Source organism: Triticum dicoccoides, chromosome 3A, assembly GCF_002162155.2.
Source record: "Triticum dicoccoides isolate Atlit2015 ecotype Zavitan chromosome 3A, WEW_v2.0, whole genome shotgun sequence".
NCBI lineage: Eukaryota > Viridiplantae > Streptophyta > Magnoliopsida > Poales > Poaceae > Triticum > Triticum dicoccoides.
Window position 1 is genome coordinate 184,609,323 of NC_041384.1, and position 19,509 is coordinate 184,628,831.

General features: G+C 46.5%; 1 protein-coding gene and 1 pseudogene across 5 annotated transcripts in view; one reads left to right on the forward strand and one right to left on the reverse strand.

Annotated features, from left to right (window-relative positions):
- LOC119272131 overlaps nt 1–13,641 on the reverse strand; it is a 185,809-nt pseudogene extending 172,168 nt beyond the window's left edge.
- Nucleotides 13,642–16,191: 2,550 nt separating this feature from the next.
- LOC119267796 (50S ribosomal protein L27-like) overlaps nt 16,192–19,509 on the forward strand; it is a 5,463-nt gene continuing 2,145 nt past the window's right edge. For 2 of the 5 annotated variants that reach the window (XM_037549240.1, XM_037549239.1), the window contains exons 1-2: nt 16,192–16,412; nt 17,978–18,050. The gene's annotated coding sequence lies outside the window, so the exon portion shown is untranslated. Of the gene's footprint in view, nt 16,436–17,977; nt 18,051–18,083; nt 19,433–19,509 lie in introns of those variants that run through there. The other 3 variants (XM_037549238.1, XM_037549237.1, XM_037549241.1) reach the window with 3 other exon arrangements.

Below are 19,509 nucleotides of genomic sequence, written 5' to 3' on the forward strand. Positions count from 1 at the left end.
GGGGGGGGGTTCCGGTAACCTCCCGGTACTCCGGTAAAATCCCGATTTCACTCGGAACACTTCCGATATCCAAACATAGGCTTCCAATATATCAATCTTTATGTCTCGACCATTTCGAGACTCCTCGTCATGTCCGTGATCACATCCGGGACTCCGAACAAACTTCGGTACATCAAAATGCATAAACTCATAATATAACTGTCATCGTAACCTTAAGCGTGCGGACCCTACGGGTTCAAGAACAATGTAGACATGACCGAGACATGTCTTCGGTCAATAACCAATAGCGGGACCTGGATGCCCATATTGGCTCCTACATATTCTACGAAGATCTTTATCGGTCAGACCGCATAACAACATACGTTGTTCCCTTTGTCATCGGTATGTTACTTGCCCGAGATTCGATCGTCGGTATTCCAATACCTAGTTCAATCTCATTACCGGCAAGTCTCTTTACTCGTTCTGTAATACATCATCCCGCAACTAACTCATTAGTTGCAATGCTTGCAAGGCTTTAAGTGATACCTCTCCGACAATCGGAGTGACAAATCCTAATCTCGAAATACGCCAACCCAACATGTACCTTTGGAGACACCTGTAGAGCTCCTTTATAATCACCCAGTTACGTTGTGACGTTTGGTAGCACACAAAGTGTTCCTCCGGCAAACAGGAGTTGCATAATCTCATAGTTATAGGAACATGTATAAGTCATGAAGAAAGCAATAGCAACATACTAAACGATCGGGTGCTAAGCTAATGGAATGGGTCATGTCAATCAGATCATTCACTTAATGATGTGATCCCCTTAATCAAATAACAACTCCTTGTTCATGGTTAGGAAACATAACCATCTTTGATTAACGAGCTAGTCAAGTAGAGGCATACTAGTGACACTCTGTTTGTCTATGTATTCACACATGTATTATGTTTCCGGTTAATACAATTCTAGCATGAATAATAAACATTTATCATGATATAAGGAAATAAATAATAACTTTATTATTGCCTCTAGGGCATATTTCCTTCAGTCTCCCACTTGCACTAGAGTCAATAATCTAGATTACACAGTAATGATTCTAACACCCATGGAGCCTTGGTGCTGATCATGTTTTGCTCGTGGAAGAGGCTTAGTCAATGGGTCTGCAACATTCAGATCCGTATGTATCTTGCAAATCTCTATGTCTCCCACCTGGACTAGATCCCGGATGGAATTGAAGCGTCTCTTGATGTGCTTGGTTCTCTTGTGAAATCTGGATTCCTTTGCCAAGGCAATTGCACCAGTATTGTCACAAAAGATTTTCATTGGACCCGATGCACTAGGTATGACACCTAGATCGGATATGAACTCCTTCATCCAGACTCCTTCATTTGCTGCTTCCGAAGCAGCTATGTACTGCGCTTCACATGTAGATCCCGCCACGACGCTTTGTTTAGAACTGCACCAACTGACAGCTCCACCGTTTAATGTAAACACGTATCCGGTTTGCAATTTAGAATCGTCCGGATCAGTGTCAAAGCTTGCATCAACGTAACCGTTTACGATGAGCTCTTTGTCACCTCCATATACGAGAAACATATCCTTAGTCCTTTTCAGGTACTTCAGGATGTTCTTGACCGTTGTCCAGTGATCCACTCCTGGATTACTTTGGTACCTCCCTGCTAGACTTATAGCAAGGCACACATCAGGTCTGGTACACAGCATTGCATACATGATAGAGCCTATGGCTGAAGCATAGGGAACATCTTTCATATTCTCTCTATCTTCTGCAGTGGTCGGGCATTGAGTCTTACTCAACTTCACACCTTGTAACACAGGCAAGAACCCTTTCTTTGCTTGATCCATTTTGAACTTCTTCAAAACTTTATCAAGGTATGTGCTTTGTGAAAGTCCAATTAAGCGTCTTGATCTATCTCTATAGATCTTAATGCCTAATATGTAAGCAGCTTCACCGAGGTCTTTCATTGAAAAACTCTTATTCAAGTATCCCTTTATGCTATCCAGAAATTCTATATCATTTCCAATTAGTAATATGTCATCTACATATAATGTCAGAAATGCTACAGAGCTCCCACTCACTTTCTTGTAAATACAGGCTTCTCCAAAAGTCTGTATAAAACCAAATGCTTTGATCACACTATCAAAACGTTTATTCCAACTCCGAGAGGCTTGCACCAGTCCATAAATGGATCACTGGAGCTTGCACACTTTGTTAGCTCCCTTTGGATCGACAAAACCTTCTGGTTGCATCATATACAACTCTTCTTCCAGAAATCCATTCAGGAATGCAGTTTTGACATCCATCTGCCAAATTTCATAATCATAAAATGCGGCAATTGCTAACATGATTCGGACAGACTTAAGCATCGCTACGGGTGAGAAGGTCTCAGCGTAGTCAATCCCTTGAACTTGCCGAAAACCTTTTGCGACAAGTCGAGCTTTGTAGACAGTAATATTACCGTCAGCGTCAGTCTTCTTCTTGAAGATCCATTTATTCTCAATTGCTTGCCGATCATCGGGCAAGTCAACCAAAGTCCATACTTTGTTCTCATACATGGATCCCATCTCAGATTTCATGGCTTCAAGCCACTTTGCGGAATCTGGGCTCACCATCGCTTCTTCCATAGTTCGTAGGTTCATCATGATCTAGTAGCATGACTTGCAGAATAGGATTACCGTACCACTCTGGCGTGGATCTTACTCTGGTTGATCTACGAGGTTCAGTAGTATCTTGTTCTGAAGTTTCATGATCATCATCATTAGCTTCCTCACTCACTGGTGTAGGTGTCACAGAAACAGTTTTCTGTGATGCACTACTTTCCAATAAGGGAGCAGGTACAGTTACCTCGTCAAGTTCTACTTTCCTCCCACTCACTTCTTTCGAGAGAAACTCCTTCTCTAGAAAGTTTCCGAACTCAGCAACAAAAGTCTTGCCTTCGGATCTGTGATAGAAGGTGTATCCAATAGTCTCCTTTGGATATCCTATGAAGACACATTTCTCCGATTTGGGTTCGAGCTTATCAGGTTGAAGCTTTTTCACATAAGCATCGCAGCCCCAAACTTTTAGAAACGACAACTTTGGTTTCTTGCCAAACCACAGTTCATAAGGCGTCGTCTCAATGGATTTTGATGGTGCCCTATTTAACGTGAATGCGGCCATCTCTAGAGCGTATCCCCAAAACGATAGCGGTAAATCAGTAAGAGACATCATAGATCGCACCATATCTAGTAAAGTACGATTACGACGTTCGGACACACCATTGCGCTGTGGTGTTCCGGGTGGCGTGAGTTGCGAAACTATTCCACAATTTTTCAAATGTACACCAAACTCGTAACTCAAATATTCTCCTCCACGATCAGATCGTAGAAACTTTATTTTCTTGTTACGATGATTTTCAACTTCACTCTGAAATTCTTTGAACTTTTCAAATGTTTCAGACTTATGTTTCATTAAGTAGATATACCCATATCTGCTTAAGTCATCTGTGAAGGTGAGAAAATAACGATATCCGTCACGAGCCTCAATATTCATCGGACCACATACATCTGTATGTATGATTTCCAACAAATCTGTTGCTCTCTCCATAGTACCGGACAACGGTGTTTTGGTCATCTTGCCCATGAGGCACGGTTCGCAAGTACCAAGTGATTCATGATCAAGTGGTTCCAAAAGTCCATCAGTATGGAGTTTCTTCATGCGCTTTATACCGATATGACCTAAATGGCAGTGCCACAAATAAGTTGCACTATCATTATCAACTCTGCATCTTTTGGCTTCAACATTATGAATATGTGTGTTACTACAATCGAGATTCAATAAGAATAGACCACTCTTCAAGGGTGCATGACCATAAAAGATATTACTCATATAAATAGAACAACCATTATTCTTTGATTTAAATGAATAACCGTCTCGCATCAAACAAGATCCAGATATAATGTTCATGCTTAACGCTGGCACCAAATAACAATTATTTAGGTCTAATATTAATCCCGAAGGTAGATGTAGAGGTAGCGTGCCGACTGCGATCACATCGACTTTGGAACTGTTTCCCACATGCATCATCACCTCGTCCTTAGCCAATCTTCGCTTAATCTGTAGTCCCTGTTTCGAGTTGCAAATATTAGCAACAGAACCAGTATCAAATACCCAGGTGCTACTGCGAGCATTAGTAAGGTACACATCAATAACATGTATATCACATATACCTTTGTTCACCTTGCCATCCTTCTTATCCGCCAAATACTTGGGGCAGTTCCGCTTCCAGTGACCAGTCTGCTTGCAGTAGAAGCACTCAGTTTCAGACTTAGGTCCAGACTTGGGTTTCTTCTCTTGAGCAGCAAATTGTTTGCTGTTCTTCTTGAAGTTCCCCTTCTTCTTCCCTTTGCCCTTTTTCTTGAAACTAGTGGTCTTGTTTACCATCAACACTTGATGCTCCTTCTTGATTTCTACCTCCGCAGCTTTCAGCATTGCGAAGAGCTCGGGAATAGTCTTATTCATCCCTTGCATATTATAGTTCATCACGAAGCTCTTGTAGCTTGGTGGCAGTGATTGGAGAATTCTGTCAATGACGCAATCATCTGGAAGATTAACTCCCAATTGAATCAAGTGATTATTATACCCAGACATTTTGAGTATATGCTCACTGACAGAACTGTTCTCCTCCATCTTGCAGCTATAGAACTTATTGGAGACTTCATATCTCTCAATCCGGGCATTTGCTTGAAATATTAACTTCAACTCCTGGAACATCTCATATGCTCCATGATGTTCAAAACGTCGTTGAAGTCCCGATTCTAAGCCGTAAAGCATGGCACACTAAACTATTGAGTAGTCATCAGCTTTGCTCTGCCAGACGTTCATAACATCCGGCGTTGCTCCTGCAGCAGGCCTGGCACCCAGCGGTGCTTCCAGGACGTAATTCTTCTGTGCAGCAATGAGGATAATCCTCAAGTTACGGACCCAGTCCGTGTAATTGCTACCATCATCTTTCAACTTTGCTTTCTCAAGGAACGCATTAAAATTCAACGGAACAACAGCACGAGCCATCTATCTACAAACAAGAATAAACAAGCAAGATACTTATCAGGTACTAAGTTTCATGATAAATTTAAGTTCAGTTAATTTACTTAAAGAACTCCCACTTAGATAAAAATCCCTCTAATCCTCTAAGTGATTACGTGATCCAAATCAACTAAACCATGTCCGATCATCACGTGAGATGGAGTAGTTTCATTGGTGAACACCACTATGTTGATCATATCTACTATATGATTCACGCTCGACCTTTCGGTCTTCGTTTTCCGAGGCCATATCTGTATATGCTTGGCTCATCAAGTATAACCTGAGTATTCCGCGTGTGCAACTGTTTTGCACCCGTTGTATTTGAACGTAGAGACTATCACACCCGATCATCACGTGGTGTCTCAGCACGAAGAACTTTCGCAACGGTGCATACTCAGGGAGAACACTTCTTGATAATTAGTGAGAGATCATCTTATAATGCTACCGTCAATCAAAGCAAGATAAGATGCATAAAAGATAAACATCACATGCAATCAATATAAGTGATATGATATGGCCATCATCATCTTGTGCTTGTGATCTCCATCTCCGAAGCACCGTCATGATCACCATCGTCACCGACGCGACACCTTGATCTCCATCGTAGCATCATTGTCGTCTCGCCAAGCTTGTGCTTCCACGACTATCGCTACCGCTTAGTGATAAAGTAAAGCATTACATCGCGATTGCATTGCATACAATAAAACGACAACCATATGGCTCCTGCCAGTTGCCGATAACTCGGTTACAAAACATGATCATCTCATACAATAAAAATCAGCATCATGTCTTGACCATATCACATCACAACATGCCCTGCAAAAACAAGTTAGATGTCCTCTACTTTGTTGTTGCAAGTTTTATGTGGCTGCTACGGGCTTAAGCAAGAACTAATCTTACCTACGCATCAAAACCACAACGATAGTTTGTCAAGTTGGTGCTGTTTTAACCTTCGCAAGGACCGGGCGTAGCCACACTCGATTCAACTAAAGTTGGAGAAACTGTCACCCGCAAGCCACCTCTGTGCAAAGCACGTCGGGAGAACCGGTCTCGCGTAAGCGTACACGTAATGTCGGTCCGGGCCGCTTCATCCAACAATACCGCCGAACCAAAGTATGACATGCTGGTAAGCAGTATGACTTATATCGCCCACAACTCACTTGTGTTCTACTCGTGCATATAACATCAACATATAAAACCTAGGCTCGGATGCCACTGTTGGGGAACGTAGTAATTTCAAAAAAAATTCCTACGCACACGCAAGATCATGGTGATGCATAGCAACGAGGAGAGAGTGTGATCTACGTACCCTTGGTAGATCGACAACGGAAGCGTTTGGTTGATGTAGTCGTACGTCTTCACGGCCCGACCGATCAAGCACCGAAACTACGGCACCTCCGAGTTTTAGCACACGTTCAGCTCGATGATGATCCCCGGACTCCGATCCAGCGAAGTGTCGGGGAAGAGTTCCGTCAGCACGACGGCATGGTGACGATCTTGATGTACTACTGTCGCAGGGCTTCGCCTAAGCACCACTACAATATTATCGAGGACTATGGTGGCTGGGGGCGCCGCACACGGCTAAGAATAAGATCACGTGGATCAACTTGTGTGTTTCTGGGGTGCCCCTACCTCCGTATATAAAGGACTAAAAGGGGGGGTGCGGCCGGCCTAGGAGAGGCGCGCCAGGAGAGTCCTACTCCATCTGGGAGTAGGATTCCCCCCCCCCCCAATCCTAGTTGGAATAGGATTCGCGGAGGGGGGAAAAGAGAGAGAGGGGCCGGCCCCCTCTCCTTGTCCTATTCGGACCAAGGGAGGGGAGGGGCGCGCGGCCCATGTTGGGCTGCCTCTTATCTTTTCCACTAAGGCCCACTATGGCCCATATAGCTCCCGGGGGGGGGGGGTTCCGGTAACCTCCCGGTACTCCGGTAAAATCCCGATTTCACCCGGAACACTTCCGATATCCAAAGATAGGATTACAATATATCAATCTTTATGTCTCGACCATTTCGAGACTCCTCGTCATGTCCGTGATCACATCCGGGACTCCGAACAAACTTCGGTACATCAAAATGCATAAACTCATAATATAACTGTCATCGTAACCTTAAGCGTGCGGACCCTACGGGTTCGAGAACAATGTAGACATGACCGAGACATGTCTCCGGTCAATAACCAATAGCGGGACCTGGATGCCCATATTGGCTCCTACATATTCTACGAAGATCTTTATCGGTCAGACCGCATAACAACATACGTTGTTCCCTTTGTCATCGGTATGTTACTTGCCCGAGATTCGATCGTCGGTATTCCAATGCCTAGTTCAATCTCGTTACCGGCAAGTCTCTTTACTCGTTCTGTAATACATCATCCCACAACTAACTCATTAGTTGCAATGCTTGCAAGGCTTAAGTGATGTGCATTACCGAGAGGGCCTAGAGATACCTCTCCGACAATCGGAGTGACAAATCCTAATCTCGAAATACGCCAACCCAACATGTACCTTTGGAGACACCTGTAGAGCTCCTTTATAATCACCCAGTTACGTTGTGACGTTTGGTAGCACACAAAGTGTTCCTCCGGCAAATGGGAGTTGCATAATCTCATAGTTATAGGAACATGTATAAGTCATGAAGAAAGCAATAGCAACATACTAAACGATCGGGTGCTAAGCTAATGGAATGGGTCATGTCAATCAGATCATTCACTTAATGATGTGATCCCGTTAATCAAATAACAACTCCTTGTTCATGGTTAGGAAACATAACCATCTTTGATTAATGAGCTAGTCAAGTAGAGGCATACTAGTGACACTCTGTTTGTCTATGTATTCACACATGTATTATGTTTCCGGTTAATACAATTCTAGCATGAATAATAAACATTTATCATGATATAAGGAAATAAATAATAACTTTATTATTGCCTCTAGGGCATATTTCCTTCAATCGGACCCCCCCCGGGGGGTTTAATGGGCCAATACGGGCCTTAGTGGAGAAGAGGAGGGGCGGCCAGGGCAGGCCGCGCGCCCCCTCCTCCTCTAGTCCGAATTGGACAAGGAGGGGGGGGCCCTTTCCTTCCTCTCTCCCTCCTCCTTCCCCTTCTCCTACTCCAACTAGGAAAGGAGGGAGTCCTACTCCCAGTGGGAGTAGGACTCCTCCCTGGCACGCCTCCTCCTGGCCGACCGCCTCTCCCCCCTTACTCCTTTATATACGGGGGAAGGGGCACCTCTAGACACAACAATTGATCTCTTGGATCTCTTAGCCGTGTGCGGTGCCCCCTCCATCATAGTCCACCTCGATAATATCGTAGCGGTGCTTAGGCGAAGCCCTGCGTCGATAGAACATCATCATCGTCACCACACCGTTGTGCTGACGGAACTCTCCCTCAAAGCTCGGCTGGATCGGAGTTCGAGGGACGTCATCGAGCTGAACGTGTGCTGAACTCGGAGGTGCCGTACGTTCGGTACTTGATCGGTCGGATCGTGAAGACGTACGACTACATCAACCACGTTGTGCTAACGCTTCCGCTTTCGGTCTACGAGGCTACATGGACAACACTCTTCCCTCTCGTTGCTATGCATCACCATGATCTTGTGTGTGCGTAGGAATTTTTTTGAAATTACTATGTTCCCCAACAAATACTGATGCCCCTATATAATGGTGGTAAAATCTATGGGAGCTCAAGACGTACAATATCTACAAAAGATTTAACTTTCAGCTGAGTTGATTCTTTAAAAAAAGGTAGATAACTGTATTTCACATGATGCAGAGGATTTAGTTAAGCGAGCAAGTTAACAGAGGGAGAATTATCCATTGTCCACTGAAGATCCTAAGCCAAACAAGGACTGACCCTCCTAAGGCCTTGTTTGGTACGCGTGGTTTAGGGGGATTCAAGCCGATATTCCTCGCGCGGCCCAGAACCCGCGGAAAACCCCGAGAGCCCATTTGATGGGCGAGGTTACATGGGCCAAATCCCCTCAATCCCCCTTCGACCCACTTCCTCCCACGCGCTTCAGAACCCTCGAGGCCCCCCTCGAGGATTTGGGGTGTGTTTGGTTTGAGCCCCAACTTGCCCAACCAATTTTTTGGCATGACCAAAGCAAGGGCATGACCAAAAATTTGGTAAGTTGTTGTTGTTTGGATGATAGCCATTGTGCCAACAATTTTTTTGGCAAAACTGCTAGGCCCATTTGGTTTGTAGCCAACTGAGTTGGTAAAATGTTTGTCAACTTTGATTAATTATAATACGGTTTAATACCAAACTAACAAAAAACAAGAAACATAGAAAACCTACTAGTTCCAATATGTCAAAAGAGAAATCTTGTTTTTTTAACACAGTACATATGCAAGCGCTCATATAAACGTGCATACACTCACCCCTATGAACGCACACACACATATACCCTACCCCTATGAGCACCTCCGAGAGACTAAGCTGGCATATCATCTTGAGATTTTACGAAGTCACCGCAGGCGCCTCGTAGTCGACGGGAACATCTCCTCCCACTGAAAGCGTATCGGCGGAATTCCTGAAATAAATCCAGGATAAATGCGAGCACCAGGACTTGAAACCTGGTGGGTTGGGGATACCACTGTCCACCTAAGAGCATCTCCAGCCGTTCGGCCCCCTAGAGCGCTAAAAACTAGCGGTCTGGGGGCAAACTGGCGCTAGTTCGGCCCCTGGGGGCGACCTAGCTTCCAGTCACGCCCCCAGGCACCGCCTCCAGGACGCGGAAAATTCGAACTTGGTCGTTCCCGCTCACAAAAGACGTCACACAAGTCCAGCGATCGCAAGTCACAGTTCAGCGATCGGACAGGCGTACAAAAAATAGAGCAGCAGAAGTTCGCGTTCGCATCACTCGGCGGGCTCTGCCCCAGGCATCGGCGGAGTTGGCATGCGCGGGCTTGGCGGTGTCGGAGCTGCTTCTGCGCTGGACGGTGTCGGTGCGGCATCGGTGCTGCTGGGCGTTGTGGAGGCGTCATCACGCGGGCTTGGCGGCAGCGGTGGCGTGGGCGTCGGCGTTGGCAGCGGTGTCGAGGGAATCTGGTTCAGGATGAGGCCGCGCTCCGCCAAGTACCACGCCTTGACCGCCTCGTCGGTGCTCTGGAGCATGTCTGCCCCGCCCAGCAGGAAAGCCAGGTCGGTGTTTCTCTTCTTCGCGGCGACGTTGGTCCCGAGCAGGTCGAGCTTGATGGCGCTGCTCGACATCAACAGTGACCACCGCGCGTCGGTCTTCTCTTCACGAAGGACGGCCAGGGCCTGCACGTCGGCGAGGCAGTGCTTGATGGACTCGTGCACTCGAGCGGTAGCCGCGTCGGCGGGTTTCCCCTTCTTGGCACCTTTGTTGCCGTCTGGCCGCCCTTCCGATGCGCCAGGAGTCGGCGCGTCCGGCTTGTAGGTCTCCTTGGCCTTGTCGAGGGTGCGCCGGACTTCCGCCCACTTCTCGCACTTGTCAATGCGCTTGTAAACATGAAGGTACTTGAATTCAGCGTCGCTGTTGCTCTGCCGGTATAGGGCGAACATGCGCAGCAACTGCGCGGAGGAACAAACAGTTGGCAGGCGTACACTGCGAAGAGAGGCGGGAGAGACCAGCGTGGCATACCTGATCCTCAACGCCGACGCCGCTCTTCGGGCGAGCCGCGACCTCCTCCACGACCCCATGCCATTTGTTGCATGCCCCTGGATACGCCCCCAATGGTTCGCCATCGCCTTCGAGCCGCGCTGCATGTAGACGCCTTTGAAGTAGGGGTCGACGAGCTTGCGCTCGTCGAACTCGGCCTTGATGTGGTCCCAGTACGTGTCGATGCTCTGGTTCGTGCCGGTGGTCGGGTCGAGGCAGACGACTTTCCATGCTTTGGCGAGGGCATTCCTCCTCCTTGGACGCCCACTTGATGCGCGGCTCGCCTGACCTGGCCGCCCGCTTCTTCTTCTTGTGCCCCTTCGCCGGAACAGGCGACGGCTCCTCCTCCTCCTCCTCCTCCTCCTCCTCCTCCTGCTCCTTCTTCTCCTGCTCATCCTCGCCATGCCGCCGCTGAGATCCACCGTCTCGTCCTGGGTGACAAACCCGGGAGACGCGGCGGCCGCGGCCGAACCTGCGGCGATGATGTCGTCCATGTCGCCCTCGGTCTCGTCAGTGTCGCCGAGGTGCAAGAAGGGCAGCGCGCAATGGCGTAGATGGGGCGTCGGGGAGGACGCGTAGGCGGGCGACGAGTAATTATATGGAGGGTATTGCACGCCGACGAAGGCGGGAGAGGGCGTGCGCTGGGCCGGGTGTCCATGGGGAAAGGTGATGTTTGGGTTGAACCCACTGTGCGCGTCCTCGTCGGCGTAGCTTGGCGAGGGCGATCCCCACGGCTGCGACGACGGAGAGCCGACGCTTTGCTGGCCCTAGGGAGCGTGCTGGGCGTGGCTGCCGGGTGGATTCATCATCCCCGCGCGAGTCGCCTCGGCCTCGGCTTGGTCCGCCGAAGCGGCAGCCGCAGCCGCGCGTGCCGCGTTGTCACGGGCCTTCTTGGCGATGGCCCTGTTGCGCCGGTCGGCGGTGACAGCCTCCCGTCGCTGAACTTTCGCCCTCCGCTCGGCGTTTGTCATGCTCGGTGGCTTGGACGGCGGCGCCCTTGGCTTCCTCTGCTTCGGCTGGGCGACGGAGGCGGTCGCGGTTGCCGCCGCGCGGGGGGCGACGTACTTCTTCGGTGGCATGGCGGCCGGCTGGGAGGCGAGCGGGAGGGAGATTGGCGGGAGGAAAGGAGAAAATGGAAGGGAAGTGGGGGAAAAGCGGGAAGAAACGGTGGGAATAGGTGCTGGACTCGCCGACAGGGCGGACCCACGCGCCCTTTTTCGCTTGTGTCGGCGCTCCAGGCGCCCCGCAGGGCACCGGGTTCTGCCTGGATCCGCCGGCACCAGTTTCGGCCTGAGCGGCGAAAAATGGGCTTCTGGAGGGGTGGCTGGGCCGTTTTTTCGACGCCGGCGCGACAAAAACGCCTGGGAAGGGCCTGTTGGGGGCGCGGCTGGAGATGCTCTAACCATCTCAACCAGAGGTTGATTCGCAAATCTTGTTTTAATACGTGTACTTACATATGTGACCACACAAATTTGATCTCCGTAGTACTATATATGGCTGTTGTTGGGCTGTACTAATCATGATTTACACGGCCAGTTACACATGATTAATTGATCCAACCAACAATCACGTAACAGACGTGCGTCAATGCGTGACTGTTTAGCTTCCATCAACGTTTTATTGGCATGTTAGAGCATTTTCAACGGCCGCACAAAAATTCCGCACCAAATAAACGTTAATGTGCTGGTACCAACTTTGCTTTAGCAGGCGCCCAAAAACGCGTGTTCAAAAAGTGGATAGTGCAAATTGTGAAGCGCGCGCAATCCGACGCCCAAAATATGCTGCGCGCGATAGCGTTTTTCAGCGCGCGCCCAAAAACTTTTAGCACTATAGCTTCTGTTGGAGCTGTCCGGCGCCAAAAAAATAAACTTTTAGTGCGCGGAGCTCTTTTTAAGCGCCTGTTGGCAGGGCCGGCTCTATGATTTCGAAAGCACCGGTGCGAACCCGACCAGTGGGCCCAATAGAGAGAAAAATCCAATTTGATACATGAAAATATAAAATTGCTATAAAATCATAAAACTAATATACTTTTACTAGAATCAAGCATATGTTATTTTCCTTGTCATTGTTCCAAACCAAGTATCATGGAAGTTACAACGCAGAAAAAACATATTGAAATAACATGCTAACCTCCAATGATCATGTGAAACGAGACTTTTGTGCATTTTTTGATGCAAAATCATCAATGAAAGTGTCAAGATCAATACTATCCAGCATATTCTTCTCAATGCAACACATGGCCAATCCATTCAATCTTTCTTGAGACATCGTTGACCTCAAATAATTTTTCAATAGTTTCAATTTTGAGAAACTCCTTTCAGCTGATGCAACAGTCACAGGTACGGTCAAAATGATACGATAAGCAATTGAGACATTTAGATAACAATCCGCATCTCTAACAAACTCAAATATCTAATCCGCTGACATGAATGTGTTTGGTAATGTCATCTGCAGTACTTTTAGTTCAGAAACGAAATCATCTAGATCGACATCTGCTGACTTACCATGAGTGAATTTGTTGACAAAATTAGTGCAACATCTTCTTAGATCATTATCACCCAAGGACTTCAACTCTTTCGAGTTGAACAAGAAACCAAATATGCTCCCAAATGTCTTCAGTTCCTCAAATCTAGTAGTTAGGGAAGCAATTGCAACATCAATCATCGCCAAAAAGTATTTAACTCTAAATGATTCCACCTCACTTGCTTGCGTTTCTTCATTCTGGTTATTTTCGTCATTGCCACTAATTTCATCAAACTGTCTTTTTCTAGTAATATGTCTCTTGACAGGAAACAAAGGTTGTACACCCATGTCAATTGCAATAGATCTCGCAATATCCAGACTAGTTGCAAAGCCGTCATTTCTGTACTTCTTAAAATATGAGATGGCACCTTCAATCTGTTTAAGAGTAACATCAATGCACACAAACTTAGACTGCAACTTCTTACTCACCATGTTTACAGTGAACAAAATGTCATGCCAAATGACCATGCCAAGTAAAAATTCAAATTTCTCAAGTGCGCTAGCCAAAGATTTTGCGTCGCTCTTAGTCTTGGCGTCATCGGTAGAAGTTCTCTTCAATTCCAGTAATGCTTTTCTTAACTCGGGTGCTTGATATTTGATAGCCTGAACACTCTTTATTCGACTCTCCCATCGAGTGTTACACAAAGACTTAACTGTCATTTTTGGAACATGATCAAGCAATAGCTGCCATCTTTTAGTAGAGCTTGAAAACAATATATAAATTCTTTGCACAACACCAAAGAAGGTAACAGCTTTACCGCAAGATTTTGCCATATCACTAAGAGTAAGGTTCAGGCTATGACAAGCGCATGGCATGAATAATGCTCTTGGATTAGTTTCAAGTAGTCTGCTCTGTACCCCTTGGTGTTTTCCCTTCATGTTCGAACCATTGCCATACCCTTGTCCACGAACATCTTTAACATCCAAACCAACAGATTTAAGTGAATCTATTAACACATTATAAAGTCCAAGTCCGGATGTATCATCCACCTTCAAGAACTCCAGAAAAAACTCCTCTATTTTTGTAGTAGTACTTGACATGTTTACGCACCTCACAATTAGAGTCATTTGTTTTTGATGGCTCATGTCAGGTGTACAGTCCAAGATGACAGAGAAATACCTTGCATCCTTAATTATCCTCAACAGAGAATATTTAACAGTGCGACCAAGAAGGGAAATTAACTCATTCTGAATATTATGGCCAAGATAATGATGATGAATTTCACTATTCTTAATGTGCCGAAGATGCTCTTGCATTACAGGATCAAATTCTGCCATCATTTCAATTACTCCCAAAAAAATTCCGTTGTTATCTTGATATAATTTCTCATTCGATCCACGAAAAGCCAGACTATGTTTAGCAAGAAATTTCACAGCAGCAACAATTCTAATTAAAACAAGTCTCCATCACTCCTTCTCCCTTGCAATCTTTTGTTGCATGTCTTTATCAATTGTTTCCTTCTTACTTAGCCTCAGCATTACCTCATTCCAAGTATTCATGTTAGTGATATGCTCAACACTATTCTCATGCAATTTGAGCTTCTCACTAAGATGTCCCCAATCTTTCAATCCCTCATATGCTAGCAGACTTTTGCTTTTTCCAGATTTAAACAATTTGCAACAAAAGCAGTAGATTTTATTCACGTGTTTAGAGTACACTAACCACCTCCGATCACTGAACTCGCCATTCCTTAACTTTCTTGTGTAGTAATCATATGAAAAATGCCTGCCACTAATTTCATCTTCGGGAAACACAAGATTGTATTCTTTTATAGGTCCTTTTTTCAATGAGAATATCTCTTGATTTATTGTCAAGAATATTCCAAGTTCTAGGATCATATATATCAAAAGAAGAACCCTGCTCATCTGCATTTCCAAGATTCTCATGGTCACTAAAATTTTCCGTGTGCTGATCGGCATCATTTTCCGCAGCATTATTTTTCTCGACATGATTTTCCTCAACGACATTCTTAGTATCATCAGGTTTTTCTTAACCATTTAAGATATATAATTGCTCTGAATTTGTAGCAGCACCAGGCCTCAAGACAAACATATCCATAGCGCCTTCCTGAGATTTAATCAACTTGTCTACTCTTTTCTTGTTGTTTCTTTTCTCACAGCCAGATATATGTTTTTTAGGTAACATGATTATGCTGCAAGCGAGAAACACGAATACAGTATCAGAGATTGAAGGTGTTATGTTTTTAGATGGGAAGTTTCAGAATTGAGACCACCGGAAAATATTCGCCTATAGATTAGGATTTATGAATAGATTGATCTGAGAATTATTACCTTCTGAATGATGATCTTGATCAGTTGATCTCTTCCTCGAATTCTTGCCGATTTGATCCCCAAACTCAGCTCCAGGTTCGGTGCGGTGCGCTGGTGTCGGCGTCAGGCGGCGTGCTGCTGTGTCGATGCGTCTCCGTGCTCCTGTGTCGGTGCGTCTCCCTGGATTCCAGGCGAACGACAGGGCAACGTGCGTTGCCTGGGCTTGGTTGGGCAGGCCCTAGTGGTGGTTGCGTGCTGCTTGCTGGGTGGGCTCAGAGCTACCTGGGGTGGATGTTAGTCATTTTTTTTTCACTAATCCGTAATATATAATATATATACTGCATATATACTATGGCCCCCTTTTAGTCTGGGCCCCGGGCCGTCGCACCTCTCGCACTGGTCCAAAGCCGGCCCTGCTGTTGGAGATGCTCTTATAATCTGCCGCATTGATCTCGTAATACAGGAAAAAAAGGAAAAAGAAACGATACCACGTACGAAAAGAAGCGAGCCACAGAAAATTCGGCTAACGCTTAATTAGCCGATTAATCCGCCACAGTGCCACTTATATCTTGTGCGCTTAAACAGGAAACAATGCACACGCACAGAAAGAGCCCCGTTGCCAAAATGTTGGCGCTCGTTTTCTGCGCCCTTGCCACGCCAATAAATTGGCGAATATAGAAGAAGTATAGAACGAGGGCGTCTAGGGCGAGCCGGAGGAGCCAAAATTTTGGCCTCGATCCAAACTGCAGCCAAATCCCACCGGCGTGCCAATTTTTTGGCTGGGCAAGTGTTGGTAGTAAACCAAACAGCCTCTTGCTCGCCCGACTCACGCCGCCGCCCGACCCAAGACGCCGCCGCCGACCCTTCCCAAGACGCCGCCGCCGACTCCTCCCCAAGACGCCTCGACGCCTCGACGTCGGCGATCTCCTCCGGTATACTGGACTTCTCCCCGGTGGTTAGTAACCGCAGCCCCTCCCCTCCCCCCTCCTCTCCATGGCTGGCACCTCCCGCACGCCCTCCGTCCGCCTCGTCCTCACCGGCAAGCACGCCAAGAACGGCGTCTCCGACCCCCAGCTCCACATGTACCCTAACCCTACCCAGCTAGCTTGCCAAGAACGCCGTCCTCTTCTACCCTAACCCTAGCCGTCGAGATTGCCATAAGTTTGTGTGTTGAGGATAAATTGGCAGATTGTAAATCAACTTTTTCATTGTTGATTGTAATGGCAGTGTGGTGCAGATTGTTAAATAGTGATTGTGATCTTGATATGTGCTGTGACCATGGAGCAAATTGGATGTTGGAACTGTTGTCTGTATGTGCTGTGACCATGGAGCAAATTTGATGTTGGAACGGTTGTCTGTATGTGCTGTGACCATGTGCTGATATGCCTGGTGCTTGCTTCTCTTTTGTATGGGTTGGTTGAATTTAACCAAAAGTTATCTATTGTTGGATGATCTGCTGTATGTTGCATTTCCAGTGTGTAATTGGCAACTTGCAGTTGTTTAGCTGAATTTTGGAGTTACTATTGTTCTATATAATTCATTGGTCAAGTTTGACCGCTTGTTCTTTGCACTGCTGCTCCTAAAGTTAGAAGCTACCTGTTCTCTGGGAGACTATTGAATTCTCTTATTTTCAATTCTCTCAGAATTGTTTTGAATGGTTGAATAAGAGCCAAGTATGTGCTTTCTCGGGTGTCAGCCAGCCTAAACTTATCTTTGCTTGACTGTTTTGCTAATAAATTAATCTATCGGTGCAGTGGTATGTTCTATTTGAAATGGAAACTTATACTGTGCAGAATATTCTTCTGTTCTTTTCTTGGTTGTTAGTAAATCATGGCGTCTTTCACTAGTTCTTTCAGAAGTAGGTTGCAGATTACAGGTTGGCCAGTTAGAAATTGCTTGAATGGGCCAATAAGGAGATATTTTTGGATCCCACAAGTCAATGTTGTATAGCAGAGAATGTTGATGCTTAGTGATCAGCCCAACACCTCACCTTATAAAATGGTGGTCAATTTCCTCCCGTCTCTGAACTACTGGGTCGCTTTGTAAAGTCTGTATTGACTCGCCAGAGTTTTGCCGCAGCTTTCGTTTCTGTTTACTGCTGTCTGATGTCGCTATGTGTAGAATCAAAGCCTTCACCTTCTCTGTTTGCTGCTGTTTGATGTGTAGAATCTAACATCTTGATTAGTGTAGTATCAGCAAGATACAGCTGTGCATATTTTGCAAATCTTTACACAGACATTCTTCAACTGGTATAACTTTCTCTGTATTTAGATTGATAGTATGTCTGGTCCTAACTGTTAGGCTGTGTCAAATGACAGTTCGCCAGATTATATAGATACTATGAGTTCATGTTTTGAGTCTGTACTTGATTGCAAATTGGAGTATTGCCTGAGCTGAAAGATATGATATGATGTAACCTGATTGGAATATACCTGATTTTCCCCGTTTCATTTTTAATTACTGATTGGGAGGTTCTGATATGTTCTTATTTTGACAGTCAGCAGCCTGGGTTCTTGTTGGGGTGGACGAGTTGCCTCCATCTTGGGATCCAATTGTCACGCCTAAGTTCGGTAATTTACACAAGCTTTTTGGCCTCTAGACCTTGTTTCTTAAGTCTTAATCGAAGTACTATGTCCTACTTGATAGCTCTTGTAGTCTTATCATTCTGTCCTCATGATATGAAATCCATACCTTGTTTTGAAAGTCTTAACCGAAGTACTATATCCTACTTGATGGCTCTTGTAGTCTTAATCATATATATACATATATTAATTACCGAACAAGTGGCCAGGGGATATTGTTTCTGAAACAGAGCCGTTGTTTCAGGAAGTTATGACGGGGTCAGCAGACGCGGTTTGTTAGATCTAATGGCTGTTAGTGCTCGCATCGAATGGACCTCGGTGCGGCGGATAATTCTAATACATCCGCCGGCCGGCGCCTAGCGCCGCCCTTTATGTTTCCGAAAATTAAGAAAACTATGGGAAATGATTAGCATCACCCGACAGATAACGACCTATGCGTCGTCCGCCTCCGTGGCTGTTGGATCTGATTTTAATCAAATGGCTAGGAGCAACGTATTACCCAGACTAGGTTCCACAACTGAGTCATTGTTGTAATTTCCCCCACCGCAACAACTGGTGTGTTGTGGGATCTGGATCTGGGTCTCCACGAGAGCAATGATCACCCATGCTCCTCCCGAGCTTCCCGTCAAGGCGGCGCCTCCTCGCGCTGCTTCGACCGCCGCCGGCAACACGCCGACGAGTCGCCCGCCTCCATCATGAACGTCGACCGTCACGGTGCGACCGAACTCAAGCTGCATCTGCCGTCCCGGGGAAGCATCGGTGTCCGCGTCCACCGCTAGGAGCTACGTTCATGTCCCGCCATCCCGAGGGAGCATCAACCTTTCTTTCGGTCGACGTGGTCGCTGCTTGCTGGTAGCTACAACGAATTCCTGCAACAAGGTCTCTGTTGCAAGACCTCTGTTACAAAACAAATTAAATTCCAACGAGGCCTCTGTCGTCAAAAATTATTGCAACAAGACATCTGTTGAAAAAAACTGTAACACGACATCTGTTGTAAAAATAATCTGCAACTTGAACTATGTTGCAAAATTTTCTGCAACATAATCCATGTTGCGGAAATTTTCTGCAACACGACGTGTGTTGCAGTGATATAAAGTGACCCTCCATCGCTCCATCCGTCAGATCGAACAGCTTGCGAGGCGGCGGATCTTTCAAAATGATCCGCGAAAACTATGACTAAATGGGCTGCGCCATGACCGGCCCACTTAGGTTTGCCCAGCAGCGTAGGAACGAGGTCTCGTCCTCGTCTCGCTCCACCAAGGCGACGATCCATTCCCTGACGCATCTGTGCACAAGCGCGCCGCCGCTGCCGGGAGCTGCCTCCACCTCCATCGCCCGTCGCCTCAGCTCTTCCCCCGTCCGCAAGCAAGGTATCTTCCCCGGCCAACTCTCCTCGGTCTTCCCCCGTCCTCAATTGCTTGCTGCCGCTGCTATTGCTGCCTCCCAT